The 24,268-nt window shown below is 43.9% G+C and overlaps 1 long non-coding RNA gene across 1 annotated transcript; it reads right to left on the bottom strand.

Annotated features, from left to right (window-relative positions):
• LOC121870623 lies at nt 1–24,213 on the bottom strand. Its single transcript, XR_006089735.1, has 2 exons — nt 23,385–24,213; nt 1–483 (listed from the first exon to the last, which is right to left on the bottom strand). It is a non-coding gene; the product is annotated as an uncharacterized LOC121870623 (long non-coding RNA).
• Between the last annotated feature and the right edge of the window lie 55 nt (nt 24,214–24,268).

A 24,268-nucleotide genomic window follows, 5' to 3' on the forward strand; every position in this document is an offset into this window, starting at 1 on the left:
TTCTGACACAGTGATATTTATGGTTAGGTTCTGACACAGTGATATTTATGGTTAGGTTCTGACACAGTGACACTTATAGTTGAGTCCCGATGAAGTGACACTTGCACCTGGGTTGGATATATCTGTTAACGTTTGTATTTCTATATTGATGGTTGTTCACTGTAAGTATACTGTAGTTCTGTCTTAATTAATGATAAGTAAACTCTCCCTGTAGGATTCTGTCTCGTTTCACCACTTTTACTGTTTTCTTTTGCGCACTAATTATATCATAAGACCGACACACTGTCCTGTTACTCCACCTTGGTCAGCTTGGATCACATCAACACTAAACCGCCGTTGTTTCTCTCGTTCATTGGCTGATTATTCCATGATTATCAATGTTATATTATCACTCATTCGTTTATTGTTGTGTTCATTGATTTTCTGTTTTCTTACTTAAACCACTGTGCTCTGAATTGGAGTTTGAATCAGTCCCTCTGTACGCTACACCAAAACAAGCTATTGATTACTACACATTATAACACAAATACTACAACATTTAATACTCTGTTCTCAAAATTAATCACACAAACTTTCATTTCGGTGTTGTGTATTGTACTGAAGCTACATGTTAGTGTTATGCTTCATCAACAATTGTTATGTTTTGACTAAGGAAACTTTATAAACGACCAGGAAAATTCATACGATAATATGCTGGTCTTTTATTGGCCGTACAATAATACATCATTCAAGTGTCCCCTAAATTTCCTGGAGTCGAGAATTCTCAAGAGTTCCCAAAAAGTCCAATTTAAAAAAGTCGGGTCTGACGAATTTTCCATTTTAAGTGAGGTTAATATTCGTCGGGTGCGGTGGCCGGGTAGAGTGGACATAGTGGCTGCAAAATCTCCATGCGTGTCTCAGCTAAGAGTCATGTCTCAGGGGCCAACATTTGCGTGTCTCAGCTAAAAGTCGTGTCTCAGGGACCAACATTTGCGTGTCTCAGCTAAAAGTAGTGTCTCAGGGACCAACATTTGCGTGTCTCAGCTAAGAGTCATGTCTCAGAGGCCAACATTTGCGTGTCTCAGCTAAAAGTCGTGTCTCAGGGACCAACATTTGCGTGTCTCAGCTAAAAGTCGTGTCTCAGAGGCCAGCATATGCGTGTCTCAGCTAGGAGTCGTGTCTTTGGGGCCAACATTTGCGTGACTCAGCGTGTCTCGGGGGCCTGAAGGTCCTCACTTGCCCCCAACATCCATTCCAGTAAAACCTGATACAAGATTTTCTCATATCCTGTTCTATTACTGGTGAAGCGTAAAGCCCTCCCACACAACACCTGATAACACCACAACCACTACAACACCTCGACAACCACGATTACTGCTACAAGTGTTCACCACCACCACCACCACCACCACTATCCTTCATTCATTACCATCAGTATACTTGCCGCCGCCGCCACCATCAATCCCCATCACCACCACCAACCACTACCAACAACCACCATCAACAACCAACAACCACCCAGGAGTCCGGTCTTGGCGTCAGGTGACTACCATCAAACAAACCCCGAATTGAATTTCCGGTTCATCCCTTAGGGTGAGGTGAGCGATATGACTTATTAGTGAGTCACACCTCACACCCTGCGCTCTCATTGGTCATGTATGGTGAGTCACCTCTCCCCCTCTCACTAAGTAGTTAACTATAGTGAGTCAGTCACCTCTCTCATTCTGCATTCTCATTGGTCATGGATGGTGAGTCACCCCTCCTCCTGCACTCTCATTGGTCGACAAAGATTGTACAATTTGTTTACGTTTTTCGCCATGGAAGATATTGAAAAAGTGTTATTTTCAGTATGGTGAAAATTTAGCACCTGCCTCTATATTGTGTCTCGAACCTTCCCTCTACGTCCTCAGCTCTTACAGTCACCAACACCTTCAACTGTGGCTAGTAACGGCACTAACGTTAAAATATAAACACAGGTATCAATTTGACTATCACTGATGTTTATAAGTTAGGTAAAGTATTTAGCGCGTTCTTGTTTTTTCCAGCTGATATTAGTGAGAGTGTGAGTCGGGACACTGTAGAGACACAGTTAGAGGTACACCATGAGGTTATCCCGGCGGTGTTTCTCAACTTGCTGGGTGTTCTAATGTGACAGGGTGAGCACCTGCCAGGTGAGGCACCCCAGCAGGTGAGTGAAGGCGGCCAGCTCGTGACTCACGGTAAGTACCCACAGATAAAACCCGTGCAACAAAAGAGGCGACAGTTGGTGTGGCTACAGGCAGAGGGGAGGTGGGCAGCACGTGACCCTCCTAGTGAGTGAGGGGATAATATACTTAGGACTATTTAAGAGTGTCATTGAGGGCAGAAGCCAGGCAAACATCCGTCTGTCGTAGCTTCCATACGCATGCCTTTGTACAGATATCCGGTGGAACATCAGTAAATGAGATATCCGACAAAAATTATGCACAACTGGACTACATTTTTGAAGGGTGGCCGAAGTGCTGCTCCACCACACGAATAAATCTGCAGCTTTAAACTATTTTTAATGACAAACGACACGAACCTATTTAATTCTCCACTCAGCCCGGACCGTGTTATAGAGCAGACACCACACATGCGCCTCTTAACACGAGTATTAACACAAACCATCTGTGTTTTTTCCACATTAACTTGCCACTGGTGAGTTTATTTTTCAACATCGCTTTTGAATTCTCTAGCCGTATCTGACCTGAAGGACGCCCCAGAAATTCTACATTAAGCTGACTGGCTGAAAACTCTGACTTTTGTACGAGTTTTTACATAAAGTGTTGGGATTATGTGGTGCAATAGTTTTACAAGAGAGAATGGACATGATTACATATCGACTTAAGTGAGGTAAGAGTGTTTATAAACAGGGTCAGTGCTTCCGGGTCCCAACCCCACAACACAGCCAAACCATTTTAAGGGAAGCCATGAGGAGATTTAATGTGTATTCAGAATAAACGTTACAGCCCCGAGAGACTTTATAAACAACACGAATAATAAGATAAATACCTAAAGTTAGCCATATAAACCTTCTCATTACAATATTCATAATAATCTCTCTGCCTTCAGTTGTGGAACTCTCCTCCTGGCAGGTTCACCTTACACGTCACTTTCGTACAATGTTCCGCAGTGTGTGAGCATATTCCTCCATGTATAAGCCTCTTACTCCTTGAGGGTTTTATTCAACATACAATGCATATATATACAAACACCTGACTCTTTCCTCTCTCAAGTTTTGGTGGCCCTCAGTGTCACACATCTCACCTACAGCAGTCTTCTATACTGTGGCGTTTCATACGAGGTTATAGAGCAACTCACACTCTTGCCATGACAACACAAGTATTATGTGGCACAGGTCGGAGAAGCAGGTGAACCTCGAGCTGTCACCGTGATGAGTTTCTACACCAACGAACACATTCAGGATCGTGGTAAGTATGGATTGCGTGTCTCGAGCGCTTATTTAAAACCTTACTCAGACGAACTATAATTCAACGCCGGGTTATATTATAATCTCAGTAAGTTGTGACCATGTACCGTGTGTACCGCGCTGATAGTCGGAAGTATCGCTTGTAAAATTGTAGACTGTGATATTTGTAAGTATAATGTCCAACATACCATTGTAGAAAGCAACTGGCCCATATAGTCTTCGTATTTTGGCCTGAAAACACGAAAGTCCTTATTTTTCATTTCCACACAGTCATGACTTAGAATCATATACAAGTAAAAACAATAAAAAACCCCATTGAAAACAAACAATCTTAATTTATTTCTGACATGTTATTAATGGCCACGTGTCAGGTATGTGTGTGTGTGTGTGTGTCTGTGTGTGTCTGTGTGTGTTTTCAGTGAAGTGGTCTTTCGTGATTCCTGCTGAATAAGTCTGCCGCAGTGTGTATAATGGGCGACCAGAAGACTAACAGACATGTGGCAATGCTTGTTGTTAAGTGCTAGCGTAGTGGCCAGTGTTCCTAGCTGCGGGTGTGGGGTAGAGAGGAAGGGGTGGGGAGGCGGGGGTTGAAGGGGTGGGAGGGGGTGTGAGATGTGATGTGGAGTATGGGATGAAGGTGTGGGATGTGATGTGGGGTGGGGGTGTGGGGTGTGGGGCGCTCAAGCTTTGTAACTGCACAATTATAGATCACTCCTCACCTAATCCATGTATCCAATTCATCGATCCTTCTAATCCTGTAGGACTCAATGTGTGCTCCAACCATCCTACTGGTCTCTTACTCTTTTTCCCTGGCTGTCTTAACTTTCCTCCCGTCCCTGTATCCTCCCCCCCCTCCCCGTGTATCCTCCCCGTCCCCTGTATCCTCCCCGTCCCCTGTATCCCCCCGTCCCCCTGTATCCCCCCCGTCCCCTCCATCAGCTGCTGCTCAAACACTTCCAATCAGCGGAAAACTATCAATACTCGCGGGCTATTTAATCCATTCCTCCCTCTTCTTTCTCTTCAACTGCCTCCTCCATTTCGTCGTCTTTCCCTCTTTCTTTTTATCTTTGTCTCCCTTTTTCTGTTGATATCATTTTCTCTCTCTTATGTCTGTCTACCCTTCGCACTTTCCTCTCTTTCTTTTCATTACACCTATTTACTTCTTTCATTCTCTCTTTTTGTCTTTTATTTTTCTTCTTTTTTATCTCCCTTACCTATTTCCTTCATCTTCCCTTTTCTCTCCTTCCCTGCCTTCTTCATCTCTCTCTCTCTCTCCGTCCTCCCTCTCTTTCTCACTCTCTTCCTCCTGCTCCCCCTCTACTCCCCTCTGCCTCCGTCCCACCGCCTCTCCTCCCTCCCTCTCTCACTTTGTCTGTCTCTCTCTCTCTCCATCAATTTCTCCTCTTCCACCTCATTCTCTTACCTTCCCTACCCCGTCTCTTTTTCTCTTCTCGCATTCCCTCCGTTACACCCTACCTGACCCTACTCTCCCACACACACCCTACCTGACCCTACTCTCCCACACACACCCTACCTGACCCTACTCTTCCATACACACCCTACCTGACCCTACTCACCCACACACCCTACCTGACCCTACTCTCCCACACACACCTACCTGACCCCTCTCCCACACACCCTACTGCCCTACTCTCCCACACACACCCTACCTGACCCTACTCACACCCCTACCTGACCCTACTCCCACACACACCTACAGCCCTACTTTTCCCCTACAGCCCTACTCTCCCACACACCCTACCTGACCCTCTCTCCCCACACACCCCTACACAGCCCCTACTCTCCCCACCCCTACCCCAGCCCTCTCTCCCACACCCACCCTACTGACCCTACTCTCCCACACACACCTGCTGCAGTCCTACCCCCCCCAACACACACCTGCCTCACCCTACTCTCTCACACACCCTGTCTGGTCTTAATCTCCCTTAACTAACATAGGTTTCAAGAGGCTTCATAATCCCACCTCCTCCAAGCCATCTGTGAGTTAACTGTGAGTTACCGGTGAGTTACATGTGAGTTGCCTTGAGTCACCTGTGAGTTACCTATGAGTCACCTGTGAGTTACCTTGCGTAACGTGTGAGTTACCTATTAATCACCTGTGAGTTACCTGTGAGTCACCTATGAGTTACCTGAGTCACTTGTGAGTCACCTGAGCTAAATGATCCTTCTCATCAGTAATATAATTATATACCTTTCATCTTTTTTTCTCGTCTCCTACCGTTTCTTTTACATTCTTCATCTTTGTTATTTTCTTAATTAGTATCTCGTTTTCCCTTAATTTTAAAAGCGAATTTTTTTAATTAGTTTCATCTAAAGTCTAATATTTTGCTCGTTCTCTTCTTCCTTCCTTAACTAAGACTTATATTTTTTCACTAAACTCTATTTCATTTTATGTTCTTTCATTCCATTTTTCTCTTGTTCCTAAACCTTCAATATATATATATATATATATATATATATATTCTTGTTTAAATCTTTCTATTTATATTTTAATTTGTGTAATAAATTTTATTATAAAGTAAACTAATTATTTTAAAATTATTAGTTTTTTCGAGATTAAATAATAAATAATTAAAGAAACAATGATAAAAAAACGTCATTATATATTATTCTTTACATCCGCGACAAAAACAACAACAACAACAACAAGTAGGGCTGGCCATTTACGGTAAAGAAATACTGGACGCAACACACTGAACTTGAGTCAATGGGTAACACAAATCATCCAATATTTTCTCTATCTTCTTTTGCACAACCACCACACAAGTCGTAACTCTCAGCTAACGGTACGATTCAATTGAAAACGGAAAGATTTACATTAAAATTCCTGCCCAAAACTCATACGGCAGTCTGTGTTTCCCTGTGCTGGAGGTGTAGTAAAGTTAGCCTCCAGCAACTGATAGCAAAGAACAACTGTATGTGTTGAAGTTACGATGTGAGACGCAAACCATTCGGTGTTTTATCCATGGGGAGCTGCATTAGGTGTAGTGCATAGAAGTTAGTGTACGGTATGAGAGAGAGAGAGAGAGAGAGAGAGCCTCATTACTATACATCACACAGAGGCTCACGTCGGTGTTACGATACATGACCATCGACTCATAACTAAGTCTCAGCTACAATGAAAGTAAAATATATACAATTACTTCTATTTTTGAGGATTATAACAAAGACTATCAATCTCTATATCTTGTGGGAGCTGTACAAAATGGACCAGTACATTCTGTCCTCGATTACAAAAAATGTGTCAACAGTTTTTTGTGAATTTGTAAAAAAAAGCCTAAAAAGGGGACGATTAACACAGTTGTTCTTTTGTTTTCTGTGTACACAAGATGGTGTGACGTAACGCCTAACACAGCCCCTGGGTAATGTTGACGTTTAAACACTCATACCTTGACTTTTACCCAGTAGCCGAGAACTCGAGTAATGTGTGGGTACCTTCAGGTGCTCGGTTGTCTTAACTTTATAAATATACTACACGGGTTGTGTGTAGAAGCTGAAGCGTGTAAAGTGGTTTTTCTTTGCATTCAGTGAGATTAGTTGATAAAGCGGTGACCATTAACTTAACGGATGACACTCCTGACCTAAGAGACACCAGCTCTCGACCGTCGGCCAAACATCACCAAATTTTGATTAATCTAAGACTGTTATGGTTTTATTTTACAAATTGCCCTCGACTTTTGTGAGACAGTCTGTTGTATATCTTCATGAAATAAATTCTAGTATAATTACAAACATTAACTGCTCGAGCTTCAGCCTTCAACCTGGCGGATGACAGGTCGTGTTTCAGACAGTGGTTGGCAGGGACACCCATTGTTCCTCCGTGACAAGTCTTCAGCCTCATCATGTAAAGGCAATAGCTAACATCCCGCTCAATAAACTTTAACCCTGTAACCTTGACCTTTAACCGCTCTGTAACCAAAGCACGTAGCCTCCAGGGATGGCTCTTAAAAATATATTATAAAAGTTTAAAGGTAATAGTTCAGAGCGTTTGGGAGGCAAAGCACTAACCCTCCATGGTGATAACGTAGCCTCGATGGTCACAAGTTCAAACATATTCGACCTAAAAAGTAGAACACACAAGGAAAATCCTTCTGGTGAAAATCTGTTCAGAAAATTGAGACATAAGAGGAAAGTCTAAGATGATTCTTTATCAATATTCTCAGGGCTTTTACAGTGGCTTCTGTGACCTCTGACCATCCTTTACCAATAACAATGGCCACACAGGCATTACCTCGGCAATCTAGTATGAATTATATACGCTGAATGTTAAACTGAAACACTCACGCAGTCTAATACACCAATCAATAGTATTTAATATATGTTGACTAATAAACAAAATGGCATATAAGAAAACGCGACAAATTTTCGACAAGGAAGAAACCTGCCAAGAGGACCACAGAACCTCAGAGAATCCGAGGTGTGCCGAGGGAGGAGGGAGGCGAGTGATAGGTGTTGAGAATAGAGGCAGCAGCTGTGACACTCCACCACCACCACCACCGTCTGCTGCCGCCCTCAAAGCACCGGTGCTACAGCTGGCCTGTGTTGATGTGTGGTGCTCCCTCAGTTCGAGTCAAGCGTCTGAAGGAGGACTGTCTGTGGCTGTGGTGAGAATGTGTCTGTGGTTGTAAAAGTGTTTGATCGATGTCTCTGTCTGTCTGTCTGTTTGTGAGTGTGTGTGTGTGTGTGTGTGTGTGTGTGTGTGTGTAACGTTGGCTGAGGCTGGGACATCGGGGTTGTTTGTGACTGACTGACTGGTGGGTGCACGTCTGAGACTCCAAAGAGGGTTATCTGTGGTTGTGACTCAGTACGTACCAATGATCGTCCGTGGCTGTACTGTTGATCTTGGGGTCTATGATAGGGGAGGCTAGTGGGAGGATGTTGGGGATGGAGGTATAAGGAGCGTCATTTCCAGGTTGGTTCCTGGCTTAGTGTGGAGGGGAGAGGCGAGGGGCGGTGGGGAGAAGGGAGGTGAGGGTTACTTCTCATCTAATTAATCCCCCTACATATTTAACTCCGAAATAATCAGCAGATACAGTTATTTAAGGTCACAGGCGGAAGCTGGAAGGTGGGTAGAGATATGCCGCGTTTCTCCTGGATAGCCTGGCTAGGTGGACAGTCAGGAAGGGGTGGGTGGAGGATAGGTAGGCAGGCAGGAGGAGCGGGGGAAGAGGGAGGGAGGGAGGGAGGGATGGGGGGGATCGCCAAGTCAATATTGATTGTCGTGCTCCCGACCCCCGGCCACTCCACACACAACACTTTCTCGCTACTCTTTGATACCACCTCACCCAACCTCTTCCTCCTCCGCCTCCCGTAGCACTGTGCTCGGAGGAGGATGAATAATGGAGTGTGGGAGTGTTGTACGAGACAGGAGGAAGGGGAGGGAGGAGGAGGGGGAGGGAGGGCTGGAGGGACCCCTAGTTACCAGGTACCACCAGATAAACGTTCGTTGGGCGTCTCTAGGAGCTCGCGATCTGGCGATGGAGTATCCGACCTGGCCTGACCTCTCTCAACCTGACGTCTAGTACCGGATCAAAATATGTTAATCTGTCGTGTTTTGTGGCATTAAACGAGGTCAAACATCGTGGTGATATCTAAGGTCAAGGTCAGGTGTTAAGTGGTGATATTTAAGGTCAAGGTTGTGTTGTGGTGATATCTAAGGTTAAGGTCAGGTGTTGTGGTGATATCAAAGGTCAATGTCAGGTGTTGTGGTGATATCTAAGGTTAAGGTCAGGTGTTGTGGTGATGTCAAACCGGTTCATACAAGGTCAAAGACATGTTGTGTCGGTTAATCACAGGTCTCCGCCAGGCCTCACATCACCTTACACCGCCATGAACAATGTTGTGGGAGACGCAGAGAAGTGGCAGATCTCGGAGTGGTCAGTCACACCGAGTCCAGTTCCTCGTCCCTCAGTTTTCCAGTTCTGTTAACAGTTTCCCTTTAAGGAACTCACACTTGGCTTACTGTTTACTCACACCAGACACGACTTTGAGATATCCAGGACCACAAAACACCCCTCTACACCAGCCTCTCTCATCAAACACCCATAACACGTCCTACTGTAGAGCAACACCCCTCCCCCAGCAGGTCAACAGCAGGAGGAGCAACATCAAAGCACAGTAAGAGTAGTAGAACATTAGCGTAGCAGCAACATCAGAAGATGTTGAAGTATATAAGCAGCAGCAGCTGTTGCAACGTGAACAATAGCAGCAGCAGGAGCAGAGGCAGCAGCAGCAATATCGTCTCCACCAACACCACCAGCCGTCGTTTTCACCAACAACACAATTCCAAGGCACCGGCTGCTTTTGGTGTGTCTATAATTGCATCGAACAAATATGCGTCATTTTGAAAAAAATCCTTTTATGACAGGTAAGAAAACCCTTTAAGAATTCCCCAGAATGCATGATATTGCACCGAGTTTCGTCTGAGAGCGACCCAGGACTCCACGGCCCCACCCCCTCGCCATTCACTCAGTACCCAAGTTTTACTGTAGACGACGGCTCTACGCCTCTATACGCAGCTCTTTCACGACATTTCTGACAAACATCACAACTATTTAACTCCACAAGTACAGAGGCAGCAGTAGTAAGGGGTCCAGGACAGACAAGGACCGCAGGAGGAACAAGCACGGCACTACAGCACCAGAGGAGCGGGAACACTGGTCAAGGCCACACACTCCCAGCTGGGGGACACATTGACCATTAAGTCTCATGTATCAGTACCCCTTCCCCACACCCCGCCTCACTACACACTACACCCACCCCTTACACTCAGGTTTACCCCGCAATAATGTCAACCGGGGCAAGACAATGCCTTTGGGGCCACCTTGACTACCGGGACCACACAGAACTGTGGGGGACATACGAGACCACATGGGACTATGTAGAGACATACGGGACAATGGAGGGACATACGAGACCACATGGGACAATGTAGAGACATGGGGACTATGTAGAGACATACGGGACCATCGAGGCCACTGGAACTACTGGGACCACACATGATTACCATGGGGTCACGAATCCAGGAAAAATAGTCACAGAAAAAAAAGGCACGGAAAACCTAACCTAACCTAACCTAACCAAACCTAACCTAACCAAACCAAACCAAACCAAACCTAACCTAACCTAACCTACGTGCAATGCCATCATATATATAATGTGTTGTCAATGTGTACAAGTCATGTGACCTTTTTTTTCCTGTGACTTTATTTCCGTTCACCGCTGCCAAATGGGACTACGGGGACTACCTTGGAGGCAATATGGGACTACTGAGACCTCTGGCACGGCCATAGTAGTGACACTTAACACACAGTGGGGTTCCCACCACACAAATATTATTACTTTATCAATTACATTTTTCGATGTAGGTGTACAAAGTGATGCACTGGTCGGTGACATAACACGTATTAATAAGGTTGTTTATAAGAGTTTAGGGAAGACGTGCACTACACACACACACACACACACACACACACACACACACACACACACACACACACACACACACACAGAGGGAATCGCCTACAGTTAGAGTTTTTGCATTAATACCGGACAGACAGATGGCGGCCATTTCAAAGGGACAACAATTTTTCTCAATCGGGACAGTGCGGGATGTATCACGGGTGACAGCCGGGCTCTTAGGGGCGTGGGGAGGTATGCGGGTTGGGTTTAAATGACTTTTGTTAAACTTACTGAAACAATATCCGACCATGTAGGCTTATTGTAAAAATAACTAAAATATCGAGAAAAAAATTCTGAAATAAACAATAACCAAAAATACAGTATTAAATTGTTTACAAGTATTAGACATTGATCATTGTATTGGCTTCTGGCAACATAATCAATAATACGGCGAGAACCACCAGTTGTCGGTGCTACATGACTGGGAAAAAATACGGAAAATCTATGTGAATGCGAAATGGAAATACAATATTGATAAAAACTTGGTCAATAAATGCTAGAATGTTGTTATAAAGATCACTTCCCTGTAGACTGTTGGCGTGTCCTGTGTTATCACCAGTCCCTTGTGTTGTTAGTTATCACACTACTGTTACATCCTAAACCACAGATAGAGAGTTGACGCTCCATGTAACTGGGCAAATACTGTACTCTTGAACCTAATAATTTTTCCCATTTACTCGTTAAGGAATACGAGCATCACTGACAGAACCTCGCACTACACTACAGTACAGTACACTACAGTACACTACACTACAGCACACTACACTGCACTACACTACACTACAGTACACTACACTGCACTACACTGCACTACACTACACTACACTACACTGCACTACACTACACTACACTGCACTACACTACACTACACTACACTACACTGCACTACACTACACTGCAGTACACTACAGTACACTACACTACACTGCACTACATTACACTGCACTACACTACACTGTACTACACTACACTATAGTACACTACACTGCACTACACTACACTACACTACACTACACTACACTACACTACACTGCACTACACTACACTACACTACACTACACTGCACTACACTACACTGCACTACACTACACTACACTGCACTACACTACACTGCACTACACTACACTGCACTACTACACACTACACTACACTACACTGCACTACACTGCACACACTACACTTACACTACACTGCACTACACTACACTACACTACACTAAACTACACACTACACTACACACCACACTGCACTACACTACACTGCACTACACTACACACTGCACTACACTACACTGCACTACACTGCACACACTGCACTACACTACACTGCACTACACTAAACTGCACTACACTACACTGCACTACACTACACTACACTACACTGCACTACACTACACTACAGTACACTACACTACACTACACTGCACTACACTACACTACACTACTCGGCTCTCAATATATACAGGTATATACCGTATAAAGGAAAGACTAATGCACTGTACATCATCACAACACAAACGATCAATCAACAGCATCATTACTAAAGGTATAGCTTGGTCAGGTTACAGTAAGCCTGGTCAGATTACAGTAAGCTTCGTCAGGTTACAGTAGTTAATGACGTGTAAAATTAAAACACAAAATTTTACCATGAATAAACTATTTTCCAGGAGGTTTAAAAAAGAAAAAAGTTACCCCAACTTGGCAAAAAAATATATATATATATTTTTCTTCCTTGTTTAATGTAAAATATTAACATCATAAACACCCTTGTTCTAGCTAACCTAACCTAACCTTTCTCCTCCATGTGCATCTTTAACCTATCATATAATTTTCGTACAGCAAACAGATCCTAGCCAGTTCCCGCCTAAACACACACAGGTTTATCACAACACTGCCACCCCCTGGTAAGATGTCGTCACGTGTGGTTTTAGCGACATCAAGCATGCTGAAGGAGGCCATATATTGCTTTAATGACACGACGACCCTCATCCCCTCCCTCTTCCATATTACTCTCTCTCTCATAATGACTACTCTTACCCTCTCTCTGTCTCTCTCTCCCTCCCTCCCCATAACTGCTCTCACCCTCGAGCCTTATCTTCCTCGTTATCGACATTCGCGAGTGGATCAATGATTGTGGCGCCTAGATAAGACCCCCGCCAAACAATGTTAGCAAAAAATACTAAAAGTGACCGTAAGCCTTTATAAACAAACAACTTTAATTAAATGTTGTTCGTATCGGATGTTTGACGATTTTTGTTTTCATTATTACTTGTTTTTGTTGAAATCGTGGATATTCTCTTTAGTTTATCTTATATTTATTAACGATTAGTTTATTATAACTTACACTTCTATTGACATTATTTGCATTTTCTTTGTACAAATATTATTTTTATTTTGAATTTTATCACATGTATTCAATTTTAAGTTATAGGTGTAAGTGATTTCATGGTTATTAATTTATGTTTAATATTTTTGGTGACATGTAATTAGGATCAATACTTCCTCAAAAGAGAAATTCGCTTTTTAAGAATCATCGTTCAGTAGTCCAGGGTGGAGCAGCACAGACGAACACCACCACCAGTCACAGGCCACCAGGGTTTACTTAGGGCCCCGCGCTCACAGACTCTGAGGGCGATGGGCTAACACAAGGACTAAGCATAAGGGCCCCGTGCACGTCCTCAAAGGCTTCGAGTACAAGTGCACGTAGAGAAGGACGGACGGACGGACGGACGGACGGATGGAGTTGCACCTGGACTGGCGGATGGACTCACGAATGGACTGAAGCTTGGACTCACGAATGGACTGAAGCTTGGACTCACGAACGGACTGAAACTTGGACTCACGAATGGACTGAACTCTAGACTCACAGACAGACACACAAACTAATAAACAAACCCACGGACGTTTATATACCAAAGCCATGCAGGGGTGATGGGGTCAGGGGGGGCAGCCATACCTCCTGACCCCCATAGACCCGCTGCTGGCTGTAAACACAAACATGTCACTGTGTTCCTGCCAGATACGTATTGTTATTTGAATTGAGGATCTCGGCAATTATGCATCAACCTGTGGTCAGTAAAGTCAATACAGGATGAAATTGAGAGAGAGAATCCTGGCGGGTGAATTGAGGCAACGTTCAGTGACCTACGAACGTGCATTAAGGCACTACGGATACACTACACAAGCGACAACAGGTTAGTGAAATCAGAATGTGTGTACCGCAGAGTGTTGACAATCTGTTCACTGTGGCGTTATTATTATTATTTCTATTGTTATTCTTCTTCTTATTATTATTATTATTATTAAGTGTGCTCAGGCTATTATGACAATACGATTAACACTGGAACACTTAATTATCAGGGAGTCAGTAGCCTTCCTAACATTCTTTAACAGCCAACTCAAATTTTCACGGCCAAGTTCTTAACGTCAGTGACTCATTATAACTTTTTGTATTCTTTTTTTCATATTATACATTTTACAGTTTTTTATATAATATAGTACTGTAGGTGTGTACAATACTACCCACTTATTATTCACCCTTGTTTGTACCCAATACCCCCAATACCACTCTAGCTGCCTCCCTGTTGTTATAAGCATACACAAGACGGCTTCTGATTGCTTTCTGACACTCACTTGTTTTATGGGTTCGTGTTCAAATTAGCAGCGCCGAGGTTATATACCTTTTCACACACCTTAGTCACCAAAAGTCAGCAGTTATACGAAACCCAAGAAATAAAACCCATCTAAAAAAAAAAGCCTTAAATTACAAAAAAGTTTAGAATGTGATTTTTTCGATAGTCCCCACAAGGAAAAACGATTAGGTATTACGATTTTTTTTTGTGTTTATAAACCCATCTGGTCTAGTTCGGCGTGAGAACTAACAGTATACGACACTAACTAACCATTTTATCGAACCCCACTTAAGCATTCACTATCTATTACGGAACAGGATGCAAAGCGGAGATGATCCGATTAAACAAGAATATCAATGGTTTCTCGTCATTTCATAAAAAAAAATCGATAAAGAATTTCATATAACATTCCAAGTAAGAATAAAAAGTTAATAATATTGTTTTAGAAATGTTCGTAAATTTTCAGTGGTTAACGGTGCTTTATGGTAAGTCATGGTGATTAATAGTGGTATATGGTGGTTCATGGTGATGTGTATGGTGCTTAATAATGGTGTATGGTGGTTCATGGCAATGTGTATGGTGCTTAATAATGGTATATGGTGCTTTCGGTGATAATGGCAACACAGTAACTATACAATGTTGCCATCTCAAGACAGTTTAGTTGTGACCAGATATGTAAATAATTGTCTTGTTTATTTTTATCACTAATATCAGTCATCTATTTGCGAAAACAAAAACAATAACAAACAAACAAAAAATCAACATCTAGCGTTATATCATTAATAAAGTTATAGCCATTTCATGTTCGTGGTTGTTCTTGTTCTCACCTTTCAATCTTTTCCTACCCTTATTAGTGTATTGTTCCCACCTTTATTACAATAGTGTTCCTCTTTCTTACTATTTGTTCCCACCTTTATTACCATTTTGTTCCCATCTCTATTACTATCTTGTTCCCACCTTTATTACTATATTGTTCTCACTTTATTACTATTTTGTTCCCACCTCTATTACTATCTTGTTCCCACCTTTATTATTATATTGTTCCCACCTTTATTACTATCTTGTTCCCACCTCTATTACTATCTTGTTCCCACCTTTATTGCTATATTGTTCCCACCTTTATTACTATCTTGTTCCCATCTTTATTACTGTCTAGTTCCCACCTTTATTACTATCTTGCTTTACTGTCTTCTAAGGGCATATTTTCCAAGGAGTTTCTTTGATATATTTGTCAGGAGTTGTTTGTTATACATGTTAAGTGTAGTTAAGTGATCCAATAATTACGTTTGGCGGGAACACGACCGGGATATAATACAGTTTGGGGGGAGTTAGTCTATAGAGAGGTTATGGTACACAAGGGTGGCACAGAGGGGTGGTTATGGTACACAGGGGGGCACGGAGGGGTGGTTATGGTACACAAGGGTGGCACAGAGGGGTGGTTGGTTATGGTACACAGGGGGCACAGAGGGGTGGTTACGGGGGGGCACGGAGGGGTGGTTATGGCACACAGGGGGGCACGGAGGGGTGGTTATGGTACACATGGGGTACGAAGGGAGGTTGTGGTACACAGGGTGGCACGGAGGGGAGGTTATGTCATAGGGGGCACGGAGGAGGTTATGTACACTGAGGGCACGGAGGGGAGGTTATGGTACACTGAGGGCACGGAGGGGGTTATGGTACACAGAGGGCACGGAGGGGAGGTTATGGTACACAGGGGGCACGGAGGGGAGGTTATGGTACACAGGGGGCACGGAGGGGAGGTTATGGTACACAGGGGGACACGGAGGGGAGGTTATGGTACACAGGGGCACGGAGGGGAGGACGCGGGCACGGAGGGGAGGGCACAGGGGACACGGAGGGGAGGTTATGGTACACAGGGGGCACGGAGGAGGTTATGGTACACAGGGGACACGGAGGGAGGTTATGGTACACATGCACGGAGGGGAGGTTATGGTACACAGGGTGGCACGGAGGGGAGGTTATGGTACACAGGGGGCACGGAGGGAGGTTATGGTACACAGGGGGACACGGGAGGGGAGGTTATGGTACACAGGGGCACGAGGGGAGGTTGTGGTACACAGGTGGCACGGAGGGGGTTATGATACACAGGGGTACGGACGGGAGGTTATGGTACACAGGGGCACACAGAGGGAGGTTATGGTACACAGGGGGGACACGGAGGGGAGGTTATGGTACACAGGGTGGCACGGAGGGGAGGTTATGGTACACAGGGGCACGGAGGGGGAGGTTATGGTACACAGGGGACACGGAGGGGAGGTTATGGTACACAGGGGCACGGAGGGGAGGTTATGGTACACAGGGTGGCACGGAGGGGAGGTTATGGTACACAGGGGGCACAGAGGGGAGGTTATGGTACACAGGGGGCACAGAGGGGAGGTTATGGTACACAGGGGAGCACGAACGAGAGGGGTTGGATTGTTAACAAAACAAGTATCACTCTTTAATTAGAGGGATGTAATTTTAAACCTTCCTAATCTACCTTAATGACCACGAGCCTAAAATATTACTTTTATCACAGCGATTGTGAAGTTCTCTGTCCCTCAACCTGTCTGTATTTCCAATTTTGTCTTTATTTCTCTATTTTTCTCTCTTTCTCTCTCTCTCTCCCTTTCACTCATACTTTGTCTTTCTCTTTCTCGTCCTTCTCTCTCTCTCTCTCTCTCTCCTCAAAATTCCCAGCTTTTTCTTCTCACAAATTATATGACTGGTTGGAATTTCGGGAGTCAGGACGACGCCTGAGCTCTAATTCCCCCGAGAAAAATTGTGCGTGTCTCTCTCTCTCTCTCACACAAACACGCAACACCCCTGAAACAGCTAGAAAAAAAAATCCGTGACCTAGATTTGTCAAAGTTCGCAAACTAAACTTTTTTTTCTTATGGTTGAGGGTGAAAGAAAATGTGTTAAGCTGCAATAGTCAGAGTTCTATTTCCACTGTGTTTTGGTGACCATCTGTGACCAGGAGTGAGAGAGAACCAGCTGCATGGGTAAACCGTCTACACCATAACACACACTCTCTCTCTCTCACACACACACACACACACACACACACACACACACACACACACACTGGCGCCGTAACAAAAACTTAATAACTTTTTTTTTTACAGCAATCTGAAAATGTTGCTAATTCACACACACACACACACACACACACACACACACACACACACACACACACACACACACCTGACATGAGACAGAGATCACGAGTATAATATCAATGCCTGAATTTAATAGTTGGAATATAATCACCTGCGGTTTGTATATAAATTAATAGTCGACGAATTAAATGTATTTATATTAGAACCTAACCTAACCAACCAACCCAACCCAACCCAACCCAACCCAACCCAACCTAACCTAACCTAACCTATATAACAGATCACACTGCCATGGTCACCTCGCGTCCATAGTCGATACCTTCTCTTCAACACGACAAAGACAAATAAATATATAATGTACAAATCTTAGTCATCCAATATTACTTAAGCCTGAGGAAGGGAAGGCTGTCGGGCGCTGTCGGTGCTGTCGACTCATTCTGTCTCAGGGTTTTCATAATTACTCATTAACATAATTGATTAAAGTTGTCAACATTAGGGACCAAGTGGGTTGTTTCCTAAGCGGTAATCAATGGTAATAGAGTTTCCCCAGAGGACACTCTTGTTAAGACCTGGTAGAGTTTCATCTGACCTTGATCGATGATGGTGTTAAGTGATGGGGAGGAAGGGGAGTGTGGGGAGGAAGGGGAGTGTGGGGAGGAAGGGAGTGTGGGGAGGAGGGGGGTGTGGTGAGGAGGGGGTGTGGTGAGGGGGGGTGTGGGGAGGAGGGGGGTGTGGGGAGGAAGGGGAGTGTGGGGAGGAAGGGGAGTGGGGAGGAAGGGGGTGTGGGGAGGAAGGGGGGTGTGGGGAGGAATGGGGGTGTGGGGAGGAAGGGGGTGTGGGGGAGGAAGGGGGTGTGTGGGGAGGAGGGGTGGTGAGGAGGGGGTGTGGGGAAGAGGGGGTGTGGGGAGGGAGGGTGTGGAGGGAGGAAGGGGAGTGTGGGGAGGAAGGGGAGGTGGGGGAGGGAAGGGGAGTGTGGGGGAGGAGGGGTGGGGTAGGAAGGGGTGTGTGGGGGAGGAAGGAGGTGGGGAGGAAGGGGGGTGTGGGGAGGGGAGGAGGGGGTGGGGAGGAGGGGGTGTGGGGAGGAGGGGGTGTGGGAGGGAGGGGGGTGTGGGGAGGAGGGGGGGGTGGGAGGAGGGGGGTGTGGGAGGAGGGGGGTGGGGTGGGGAGGAGGGGGTGGGGAGGAGGGGATGGGGAGGAGGGGGTGTGGGGAGAAGGGATGGTGTGGGAGGAAGAGTGTGGGGAGGGGGGGGTGTGGGGAGGAGGGGGTGGGGAGGGGGAGTGTGGGGGGAGGGGGGGTGGGGAGGAGGGGGGAGGTGGGGTGAAGGAGTGGTGGGGAGGAAGGGGAGTGGGGAGGAAGGGGTGTGGGGAGGAAGGGAGTGTGAGGAGGAGGGGTGTGGGGAGGAAGGTGAGAGGAGGAGAGGGTGAGGGAGGGAGGGTGGGGGGTGTGGTGAGGAGGGGGGTGTGGGGAGGAGGGGGGTGGGGAGGAGGAGGGGTGTGGGGGAGGGGGGTGTGGGGGAGGGGTGGGGGAGGGGGTGGGGGGGGGGGGGCAGGGAAGGGGAGTGGGGAGGAGGGGTGTGAGGGGAGTGTGGGGAGGGAGGGTGTGGGGAGGAGGGTGGAGTGGGTGGGGAGGAGGGGGGGAGTGTGGGGAGGAGGGAGGGTGTGGGGAGGAGGGAAGGAACTGACTGGCCGTGGGGAGTAACCTGGCGTGGGGAGGAAGAAAGGGAGGAGGGAGACTATCAGTACACATAATCTGTCAACTGTTGGAAGAGTTTTAATGTGTCATCAACTTCAAGATTCTGATAAGTTGTTAAGATAGATGAGCGACACACACACACACACACACACACCAGGAACACTCAATCAAACACCAGTGGACAAACACAGACACAGACAAAGGTATACAAATTCAACCGATACAGGTGTTTTCCTTAGCGATCACAAAACACAGAGGCATACACAGCCAGTCAGAACCACACACTAGAAAATACACAAGCACTGTGAGGTAGCCAGACACATGATGAATCTTGTGGCAGCCCTAATTGTAGTCGTGTTGCCAATTCATTAATATAATTTTCTTCATTATTTTACCAAATATACGAACATTTGAAAACTTCTCCTGATCTTTAATAACAATGAATAGTTTCTTATTATAAAAATTCTTAATTTGGTTCGTTTAATATTTATCCTGATTGTGATACAAGCGAAAATAAATCCACCAATCACAACCACCTTTACATACAGCCTTCCTTTACCAAGTATTGCCAGGTAAAATTGCCACTACGAGACCCAGGTTGCGTTCGCTGGATCTTTGACTGACTGTACATAGACACACGACGTACGTACTGATAGCGTAGACACACACACAAAGGACATAGACACATCACGTACATAGAAACACAACGTACAGACAGATAAATACATTAACACACATTGCCTGGGAGAAACATAATCACTAACACAGACATTAACAGAGAGCCAGGAAAACCATACAATTACACCGGTACAAACAAAACACAGACAGAGATATCTAAATAAGACAGACAGGCAGCTATGACAGAAACAGACGGCCAGACAGTTTTAACAGACAGCCAGACAGTTAGACAGTTTTAACAGACCGACAAAGACAGTAAAAAAAAAAGACACACAATCATCCCAGTTACGAGACACAAACAGCCAACCACAGACACAGACAGACATTGACAGACACAGACAGACATTGACACAGACCCATAAACTACACCAAAATGACCTGCTTAACCCACTTTCCTAAGACTTGATTAGCTCTTAAGTCATTATCTAAGACCTCCTCGATAATTAAGACTTTATCCTGAACCGTAAGTCATTCCTGAGCATTATTAACCCGGCTTAAGATTAGTCGTAAATCCTGCCCGAGTATTATTGACATACCTTGAGTCTTAATTCTTGCTCTGGGTCATTCATGAGCATTATTACCATAAATTTGAGCATTAAGTCTTATAGTATGTCATTTCTAAGCATAAAACTACCATATTTTGAGTCTTGAGTTCTATTATTATAAGTACTGTATGCTTCTGAGTCTTAGTCCTCATGAAGACTTATAGATGTTATCGTAAGTTCTCCCGTAACTATTATCGCTAATTATGAATGCCGTCATAATGCTAGTATACGCTACCTGTACACAACGGTAAGCTAATGTAGGTTCCCACAACGGGAAGCTACTGTATGTTCCCACAACGGTAAGCTACTGTATGTTCCCACAACAGTAAGCCCCTGTATGTTCCCCTAACAGTAAGCCCTTGTATATTGCCACAACGGTAAGACACTGCACACATCAGCAGCAGGAACCTAACGACGGTGGACTACTGAACAGTAAGTAACGGGATGTGTACACTGACAGCTGCCTCTGAACAACACTGAGTCCGTGTATTGTATTACCCGATGACGTCACCCCACGGAACCGAATACCACTGAACATTCATACCACAACAAAGATTGAACACACACACACACACACACACCGACTATTCAAAAATATACAAATAAAATACAGCACCAGAAGCAATATATTTCACCCAAAATTACAAAAAAAAAAAATTGAGGATGTTGTCATACACGAATGTTTTCACAAAATTATATCCCTCACGACAAAATGACAACGTGTGAATGTTTATATATGTGTTTATGAGGTGATCTGGTCTAGAGAAAAATATACACTTCTTAAGATAATAACAACGCACGTATTATATAACGCCTGGAGCTGAGGTGTGACCGAGGCCACAGGATGAAGCTTTTGTTATGACACATCGAGATCTTATAAGGATGCACCGCGTGTTAAAGTTTCCTCTCTAATTCAAAAGTTCTATATGTTAAAAAGTTCCATTACATGTTAAAAAGTTTTGTTAAAAAAGTTTCCTGTCATTAAAAAGTTTTATGATACGTAAAAAAAATATGACGTTATAAAGTTTATGACATTTTAAGATATTTTTGATGTTAAAAAAATTATGACATGTTAAAAAGTTTATGACGGTAAAAAGTTTGACGCTAAAAATTTATGACGTTAAAATTTGTATGATATGTTAAAAAGTTTGACATGTTAAACAGTTTATGACGTTAAAAGGTTTATGACGTTAAAAATTTATGACGTTAAAAATTGTATGACATGTTATAATGTTTATGACATGTTAAAAAGTTTATGACATGTTAAAAATTTATGACGTTAAAATTTGTATATGTTAAACAGTTATGACGTTAAAAATTGTATGACATGTTACAATGTTTATGACATGTTAAATGACATGTTACAATGTTTATGACATGTTAAAAAGTATATGACATGTTAAAAAGTTGATGACGTTAAAAAGTTTATGACATGTTAAAATGACGTTAAAAATTCATGACATTTTATGACATGTTAAAAAGTTTGACATGTTAAAAAGTTTATGACATGCTAAAAAGTTTATGACATGTTAAAAAGTTTGACATGTTAAAAAGTTTATATGTTAAAAAGTTTATGACATGTTAAAAAGTTTATGACGTTAAAAAGTTTATGACATGTTTTAAAGCTTATGACGTTAAAAATTCATGACGTTAAAAATTTTATGACATGTTATGATGCTTATGACCAAAAAAATTATAACATGTTATATAAGTTATGTAACTGAATAAACAAGAATTATAAGAAATTAATAAAAAGATCCATATTTAAAAGATTTAGTATATTAAAAAGATTTAAGAAATATCGAAAAGCTTTATGATACATTAAGAAGCTTTACGACATATTAGAAAGCTTTCAGACCCATTGAAAAATTCTGAATCGTTAAAAATTTTCATAAGATAGAAAGTAGTTCTATGTTATTAACTATATGACATATTGGAATACTTAGTGGCATAATAAAAAGTTTTAAAACATAGAAGCTTAATGCCATACTGAAAAAAAGTTTCATGACATTGAAAAAGTTATGTCTTTAGAAAGCTTTTAGACATAAACAATATTTAAGATAGGAAGCTTTATGGCATATGACAAAAAAATTATAATGAAGAAAAAGATTAATGTAATTAAAAAGTTTGATCACGTTTTGTGACATTAAACATCTTGACGACAAATTGAAAACCTTGATTTTACATAAAAAAATATCACATCAAAAAGCTTAATGACAAGAAAGCATAATATATCAAGAGCTCTTTTAACATAGTAGAAAGCTTAATGGTATGCCAAAAAAAAAAAAAAAAATCTACAGTAAATGGTAAAAATGTGACACTAAAACCTTCATGACAAAGTCTTATGTCAGTAAGAATCTTCAAGACGGTGTTAAGCTTCATAATGTAGAACGAGGGTCGTCCATTAGTGTGTACACCAACAAAAGTTTTAATTATGGGTTCAGCCTACAAACCCACACGGAGGTCGTCACCACACACACACACACACAAAGTTTGTGGCATCATCTGTCCAGCACTACACAGTATATAAACCTGAATATGACGACCACACACTTACATTCCACTGAATACATCAATATAGTAATAACTGTTTGCTGGTGTGGTGACGCTGAACAAGTGTCTTTCTACGTTAACAATTGCGATTTATCACACTTCTTTCCTGAGGTCACCAGATCAGATGAAAATGACCACAATCATTAGTTCCCTCTGACCTCTGTTTACACACGGAACGACCTGACGTCTGACGTCACACATGTCCTTCACGGCCACCTGCCACATAACATTATACCCGAGTATTAATTACCTTGCTGTGTTGTCTTCGTGGAGAGAAAAAAAAAACGGACGTCTTCATCTACAGAACAATTACGGACATCACTGTCTTCACGGACAAATTATCTCGTTATGGTATCCACACGGAGAAAATGTCGTACACCACTTTATTGACGGACGTCCCCACAGACTCAGACAAGTACTGTACAGTAGTTTCTCCTGAACCGCCTCACTTAGAATTACTGTACATGTCCCTTCTGGCGACGTTTTACCGTGAAAAGTGCGTCCCAACACCCCTATCACTGCCTGATAAGTGACCTCGGTGTACTAGGTCAAACACTGAGGCAATAGAACCTGACCTAAGATGATATTAGATGACCTGGGAAGGCCTGGAATGGGGCACACAATGACGACCAATCTCCTTGATGGGTAGTGGAGGGTCGCGTCGCCCCCTGATAATGGTCGAGGTAATACGCCCCTCGTTGCGGCCAGGACCGACGTCGACGCCCTTCGTGGTGCAGCAGCAGGACCCTAGTACCTCGAACAGGGTTGTTCCTGCCCTCCTGCACCACCGTCACGCAACACTAGATGTTACTCCTTACAGCGCGGGAGACAAACTGAGTGGGAGTGACACAAGATGCGGCGGTATAGAGCAGCAGCAGCGGTAGTGACGGCAGTATGCGGTCGAGTGGGCGTGGTGGTAGCCGGGGGGGTAGGGGGAGGATGATGGTGGTGACGGCGAGGCGGCTTCACCAACACTGCTGCCCCTCGCGCTTCTTCCCAACAACCATCATTCCACCACCACGCCCACCGAGCACGCGCACACGCGCCGTTCCACCGCCCACTACTCCTCCACGCGCGCTATCACGTGTACTGCTGCAACGCTCCCAGGCTACTGAACGTTGGATGATTCATGTT

This window comes from Homarus americanus, unplaced genomic scaffold (genome assembly GCF_018991925.1).
Source record: "Homarus americanus isolate GMGI-L3 unplaced genomic scaffold, GMGI_Hamer_2.0 scaffold56333, whole genome shotgun sequence".
Taxonomy (NCBI): Eukaryota; Metazoa; Arthropoda; class Malacostraca; order Decapoda; family Nephropidae; genus Homarus; species Homarus americanus.